Here is a 7886-nt window from a genome sequence, read left to right on the forward strand (position 1 = left end):
GCTGGTTCGTTGGCCTCCCTGGTGCAGGTTGGAACAGTACCTCTGTTTTGCTGAGGCTGATAGTCAGGCCAAACAGTTTTGTTGCTGTAGAGAACCTGTCCACAATGGTTTGGAGGTGATTTTCTTGGTGGGCCATGGGAGCACAGTCATCTGCAAAGAGAGCTTCCAGGATGAGTCTCTCTGTTGTCTTTGTTTTTGCAGTCAAGCAGCGAAGGTCAAATAATGAGCCATCCAGTCTGTATTTGATGTAGACGCCCAGGTCTAGATCCATCACAGCATGTTGTAATACTTGGGTGAAAAATAGGTTGAATAGTACCGGAGCAAGGACACAGCCTTGTTTCACGCCATTGGAGATGTTGAAGCGATCGGAAGTCTCTCCACCAGATAGGACTTCCCCTGTCATGTCTACATGAAAGAGCTGGATCAGTGATAGTAATGCCCTCTCCCCTACAAACCTCTCTTAAAGAATAATTTACAACTTCCAGTGACTCTTACCTAATCTGTGACTGAGTGGTCTATGTGCTGGACCCTAGACTAAACTCTGGCCTGGGCAAGCCTACCCTTTCACCCACAATGTAAACCTTTGTTACTGGTCCAAAGTAGTTCATTTATCTCATCCAATCCCATTAACCAAATACACCTATTTTGTTGAAACCAGAGAGTTTGAACCTTATAAAATCAAAGGTTTGGGTTTAAACTTACTGTGGGTCTTGTTTGTCAGTTGAGGGAATTTCATCACAACCGACGGGGTCAGCCAATTAAAATATAAGGGGGAAAAAGGGTTTTTTATAAAAGGGTTGAACTGGATTATTTAAGAGTGTGGTAGCCAGGAATTTAATTAATTCCAAAGAGATTTATTTATAATTTATTTACAAATTGTAGGAAGAGTGAAGAAAGAAATCAGACAGAAGATAAGGTAAGATATCTAGTCTAAACACTAAGTAATTTATCTCTGGCCCCCTGGCTCAACCTAGGCAGGGGAGTTTAGTCCTCAAGTAGACAGGCCTTGGCCCTTGTAGCCCAGGACCTGGGGAAGTCTCTTCAGAAAAATCCAGCAGTTAAGAGTCAGCTTTTCACTCACTATGTGTCAGTCTAAGGAACAGGGTCCAGGCAGCAGATCTTTCTGCCCCTCTTCAACTGCCTCAACTTGAAAGCATGAAGAATTGAACTTCTTCAGGAAGTTGTCAGTCCCTTTTAAAGACATTTTCTTTACATCACTTCCTGTGTCTTCCCCTAATTTTACATCTACCAATCACAGTTGATGCTCTGCTCTAGGACTTCCCAGAAGGCAGTGAGTTGATTCTGATTTGTCACCCACTATTGCACACGTGAGTCACAGACCTCCCACTCATGTTTACATTTTTGGTGATTAGATCTAAAAATGGGCAGATCTTCATACTCAATTTTAAGTAAGGTGTTCTAAAAATAGTCAGGGGTTATAACTTAATCTTTACAATCAGGGGAGACTTAATTAATTTCATTGTTATAATCAGGGGAGAGTTAAATTTAATCTTCACAACATTTAGAGGATAGAAAGGGAAACTGGTGATTGAGAGGGGATGTGTGGGCATCATGAAGTTCTAGCATAGAGGCACAATTGAAATCTTTGTGCTCTCCAGCACCTAATCCAGCTAACTGAATCATTTGTTGTTATATTAGGACACTAGGCAACAGGCAGACCCTTTACAATCTCCAGATATTTAAGATGTCTTTTTTTGTCTCTCTTCTTTTTTGTCCTAATTATTGAAGCGTGGAAATAGAAGAAAAGAGTTTTCTGTTTTATGTAAAGATATTTGGGAACAGAATGAATCATTGGAATGAACTTAAAATCTGATTATCTGAAGCAGTGAATGAGGAATCAGCTTATCTACCTCTTTTCCCTGTAAAGGATAATTTTAGCATTGTGACTTAAAATCTAAATTAATTTGTTGCCATGGCATATCCCAAATAATAAAATACAGTTGGGGGTGGGGCAGAGTCAAAATGGTGGCTTAGGAGCAGCAAAAGTGAAAACTTTTCTGACTATCCTTCCATACCAGTCTTTAAAAAGTGCTTCAAAAAAGACAGAAATCCAAACACAGGAACAAGACAGAGCCACAGGACTCTCCTGCTGAATACAACTTGAAAGGTAGGCAGAGAGAGAGAGAGAGACAGACAGACAAACAGACAGACAGACAGACAGACAGACAGAGACAGAGAGAGAGAGACAGAGAGAGAGAGAGAGAGAGACAGAGACAGAGACAGAGACAGAGACAGAGACAGAGACAGAAAGAGAGAGAGTCAATGAGTGAGTGAATGAGTAAATTTCCACAGTATAAGGGAGAGACTGGACACCTCTCCCCTACTTACTGCCCTGAGACCTGCAATGCAGGTTAACTGTGGGATTCCAGTTTAAAAACAAAACAAAACAAAACAAAACAAAACACAGGCTCACTTTCATCAGTTTAAGGATTTTTTTAGTGGGGGGAGTAGTGGTGGTGAAAATTCAAATCAGTTCTATTAATTTCACTTCACTTCAATTAAACTAAACTAAACTAAACTCAGAACACTTAGGTATAATATTCATTACAAGGTTCTAGATTTACCAGGTACAGAACCATTTAGGGGAAGACCAGTGTGAAGGAGAAACCCCAAGCCTAAAATTCAATTAAGTTGTTAGTGAGAACTGCTTATATTATAAGTTAAGAAAAAGATATGTAGAAAATGGATTTTAATAAAATCTACAGAGAATTTAATATAATAATCTATACCAAGGGGTTATTGACTTTTTATGCATGTCATGGACTATTTTGGCAATCTGGTGAAACTTATGCATCTCTCCAAAGAATATTTTTAAAATTCATATTTGAGGGATATGTCAAATTTCAGAAGAGGTTTGTGAAAATAATGGTGTTTTTTTTTCTTCATCCAAGTTTGTAGATTCCATGAAATCTATCTATAGACCCCTTAGTAGTTTATAGACCCAGGAGGGTGTTACAATTAAAAGAGTGATTGGCTCTAACTGTGACCACGAAAATATGGTTTCAAGACAGCATCTTGAGTTAAATCAAATATAAAGTAGTCGCCAGGGAAAAATTCCCAAATATGAAATATACTCAAGTCAGCTGGGTTTTATAGAGATTTTAATTAATACAAATTAAGGAATTAATGAAAGGGAGAGAGAGAGTAAGAGGAAATAATGAGAAAGGGGCCAGACCAGCCTAGGCCAGCCTAGGCCAGCCCAGGCTTAAGTCCTAAGAAAGAGATCAGTCAGTCTTTAATCAGTCACCACAAGATTTGTCCCAAGCAAGATTCTAGTGTTCAGGGAGACCCATCAGTTCACCTCCTCAGCTCAACTAAGTTCAGCCACCAAGCCCTTCTATCAGCTTTGGCAAGCTGAGCCTCTTCAGAGAGAGGTCTCTTCAGAGAGTTTCCCAGAGAGTCCCTTGCTCTCAGCTTCTGACCTCTTTTTAAAGAGAATTTTCTCCTATATTACCTCCCCTAAGTTCTCACATCTACCAATCACAGTAGACGTTTTCCAAAGGACAGACCATTCTTAATTCACACCTGAGTAGACTAAACTTTTGAGTAATTCACACCTGAGTAGACTAAAACCTCACACCTCTTTTGTTAAGCTTGTCCCTTGTAAGTTTGCAAGTTGCCTGACCTTCATAGGTACTTAGCACCTTCCTAAAAATAGACTTAGCTTAAGGCTTTTGCTTCACTATAAGTATGAGTTAAGTACTTTTTCATTGTTCAGTAAAGAGTTTACAACTTTATCTTCCCCTAAAGTATGCTTAAGTATGGGTGGAGTAGAGTTCTCATATTCCTGACTAAGTCCCTTCATTGTTTAAAATGGGGAACGGTCTTAACCAAATCTTCTGAAGTAGGGTCTGAGAAATTTTAAGATTCACAAGGGGGAGATAAATCCTAAAGATATGAGACTCCTCCATAATCTACATATGTATTTAATGGACAAATGAATGGCTCCCACATGGATTTCATCATTCTTATTGCATCCTGTATGAAAACATTAATCTAGCTGGAAATGGGATTTCTATCTAAGCAGGGGAGACTTACTAGATAATCTATGTAGAGTTCCAGAGAAGACTGAATAATGGCATTGGTGTTTTGAGATACTTTTCTATCACAAAGATAACTATAATCTCTGCTAAAGGATACGAATACATATATAACCAGATCAGAACATACCTCTTGTTAAGGGTAAAATTCATATCATACACACACACACACACACACACACACACACACACACACACACACACACGCGCGCGCGCGCACGCGCACACACACACACACACACACACACACATATATATATTTTTGGTCACTAGGGATTTAAATTCTAAATCCCAATGAAATACTCAAGTCAGGATGGAATTTTATGGTGGTTTATTTACAATAGAAGGAAGAAATTAGGAATTGAGGGGGTGGGGGAATGGAAGAAGATCTGCTCTGGCCATGTCTGAGCCAGAGGGAGTTCAGAGGCCTCAGCCAAGAGGCCTTCCCAGAAGATTAAATCTAGCTCAGCTTCCAGTCACAAGGCTTCCTCCAAGATGAGGGGCCTCCTTGGAGGCTAGTGCCTCCAGAAAGAGCCAAGGAAAAGGGGAGTCATCCTTAACACTCACCATGTGGTCATCTAAGGGAAGCAGTTTGAGGTCCCACACTTGAGCTCCTCCAAGTCAAGTTCTATGGATAAAGTCCCTCTCAAAGGAAGTGACTCAAAATATAATGGCAGTTCTTTACATCACTTCCTGTGTCTCACATGTATCAATGGTGGCTTAAACTTGGCTTTGGACAGCCCAAGGGGTCAGTTAGTTATTTCTGATTTGTCACTTGCTAGCACACGCCAGTCATAGACCTTCCTCCCCCACACTTAATCCTTAAGTGGGAGTATATACATTCCTGGTTGCTAAAATTCTAAAGACAAAGCAGGGTGGAGCAAATCTAAAATTCACACTCTTGTAATGGGGAAGTATCCTAGAGAGACATTAGATGCTATAACCCACCTAGGGCTACCTCAGGGCCAATTAAGCACCAAACCCTTGAGTTATGAAAACAAAGTTTATTTTAATAAAAGATATAAGGGAAACTGGTAGGAATGACCCAAAACTCTTCAAACTACCAAACTCCAACTCCACCCAACTCCTAAGTCCCCTGTGTAAGGGAAGCCTACTGTTTCTTCTCTGGGCCCTGCCTATAGCTCCCTGTCCTGCCTAAAACCCTATCTGAAGCTATCTGGCTGATCCTAATCTTCCCACTAGTAATTAATAAAGAAAGGGGAAAACCCCTGGGTTTGGATGCTGTACTAAGTAACCCAAAGTTATAGATGGAAAGCTTTGGGTTACCTTAGCCCAAGAGGAATTCTGGTAGATGGAATACTGGTAGATGAAGATTGGACTCAGGGAAATAGGTTTTCTCCAAATAAATCATCTCTGTATGCCAAAGATTTCTCCATGAAATACCGACTTTCCAGGGAGAATCTCTTAGAGCAAAACCCCTCCTTCAGCTTGAAATTGTAGACAGAGAGACAAAACCTACTTCCAGTTCAGATGAAATCCAAGAAACAAGAGAAGTTCAGTTATTTTCAGTTTTAGACTCACACAATTCTTTTCTTACTCAGAATCTTTTTCGCAGGGCTTATCTCAAAATACCCTTCTTTCAACTAATCCTAGAAAACCCGACTAGCCCTAACTTATTCCTACTCTATCCTTAAATGAAAACCCAATTTATTAACTGATTCAAATTTTAGAGTTCTAAGGGATAGATGAAAAAAATTAGAATAGGTGGCAAGGAATCTTAGAAATGCAGGAGGCTTTTCTCCTGTAGTTCTTTTCAAATGAACTATAACAAACAATCCCCTTTCTTGCAACTCCCTCTTCCCTTCATAGAAAGCAACCTAGATTAGGATAGGAAAGGCTCATGATAGTGGCAGTGTGATAGAAAACTAATGCTTAATCAAAATGCTTTTTTTCATTAAAGGGAGACAGTGATAATTCAGAGAAAACTGCTGAATAAACAAGTTTGGCTTTCCTCCCAATTACACATAGAAACAACTTTTAACATTTGTTTTCTAACACTTTGCAATCCATATTTTGTCCTTCCTTACTTTTCTCCTCACTTCCTTAGACAGCAAGTAATCTGATATAGGTTATATGTGCAATCATGCATTACATATTTCTGTATTCTACATGTTGTAAAAGAAGACACATATCATTCATGTAAGAAAAACTCATGGAGAAGGAGCAGAATATGCTATACCATAACTCATTCAGAAAAGGCAGGGGTTGCAGTCATGTTGTCTGACAGATTTGGGGCTAAAATGGATATAATTGAAAGGGATTAATAGGGTAACTATATTATGTTAGAAGAGTTACTATGGTTCATGAAGCATTATCAATATTGGAACTGTATGCCCAAGTGTAATAGCATCCAGATTTTTAAGGGAAAAATTAAATGAGATAAAGATGGAAATAGACAATAAAATAATAAGTGAAGGGCTTTAATTTTCTCCTCTCAGAACTAGATAAATCTAATAAAAAAGAAGAAAGTGGGGGCAGCTGGGTGGCTCAGTGTATTGAGAGTCAGGCCTAGAGACTAGACTAGAGTCCTAGAGTCCTAGGTTCAAATCTGGCTAGAGTCCTAGGTTCAAATCTGGCCTCAGACACTTCCCAGCTGTGTGACCCTGGGCAAGTCACTTGATCCCCATTGCCTTGCCCTTACCACTCTTCTGCCTTAGAGCCAATACTTTTGTATTGTATTGACTTCAAGATGGAAGGTAAGGGTTTAAAAAAAGAAGAAGAAAGAAGTCAAAGAGATGAGTCCCATATACACCTGCATGAGATTTTGTTGTGCATTTTGAAATAGATCTAAACCCTGGGTGACTACATGTCCCAGAACTCTCTACTTCAACTTCCTTTCACACATCCCACTTCCTTTGTGGGAGGTTTCTGAGGGAGAATAAAAGAAGAGAGAAGCCCAGATTTTGGTGCCTTCCCTCCCCCCCCCCCCAACTGGGTCCCTGTAAAGTTGCCAGAGATCAAACTTTCCCTTTCCTAAAATCCCAAATAAACCTACCTGACTTTCTATTGAGTCTAGTTTTGATTTGCTTTATACTCCCTAGCCTAGTTAGTTAAGAAGAAAGCCTGGTCAATTTCCTTGCCACCAGGCAGGGGGAGAGGACTTCGGCTACCTTCCTACATATTGGCTTAGAGAGTATAAATATTCTGCAAAAGCTTTACCATTCATTATACTATGGAGGTAATCCTGCATTCCTAATGGGTTGTGGCACAGGAACAAAAGTTCCACTGGATATAACCAAAATGAAAAGACTAGGAAAATATGGTCCTTGTAATATATGTTAACTGAGAACCAGATGGACTAAAATGATCGAATAAAATGCCGATAGGTACATGAAGAAGTAGACCTAATAATACATTGCTATAACTCTTTTTGTGGTGGCAAAGAATTGGAAATTGAGGGGATGTCCATCAATTGTGGAATGGCTGAACAAATTGTGGTATGCGTTGGTGACAGAATACCATTATACTATAAGAAGTAAGAAAGATGATTTTTAGAAAAAGCTGGAAAGATCTACATGAACTGATGCAGAGTGAAATAAGCAGAATGGAGAAATCATTTTACACAGTAACAGCAATACTATAGTATTTGGCTATTCTCAGCAATGCAATGATCTGGAACAATTCTGAAAGACTTATGTGTAAAGATAATTTAGGGTTGTGACCTAATCTAAGTTTGATTTTTGGTCGCCAGGGGAAATCCCAAATAAAATACCCAAGTAAGTTTGGAAATATATGGTTGTTTAATCAATATATGGGGAAGAAATCAAGGGGAAGAGAGAGGGAAAGGTATAGGATTTCTCCTGC

This window comes from Monodelphis domestica, chromosome 3 (assembly GCF_027887165.1).
Source record: "Monodelphis domestica isolate mMonDom1 chromosome 3, mMonDom1.pri, whole genome shotgun sequence".
Lineage (NCBI taxonomy): Eukaryota > Metazoa > Chordata > Mammalia > Didelphimorphia > Didelphidae > Monodelphis > Monodelphis domestica.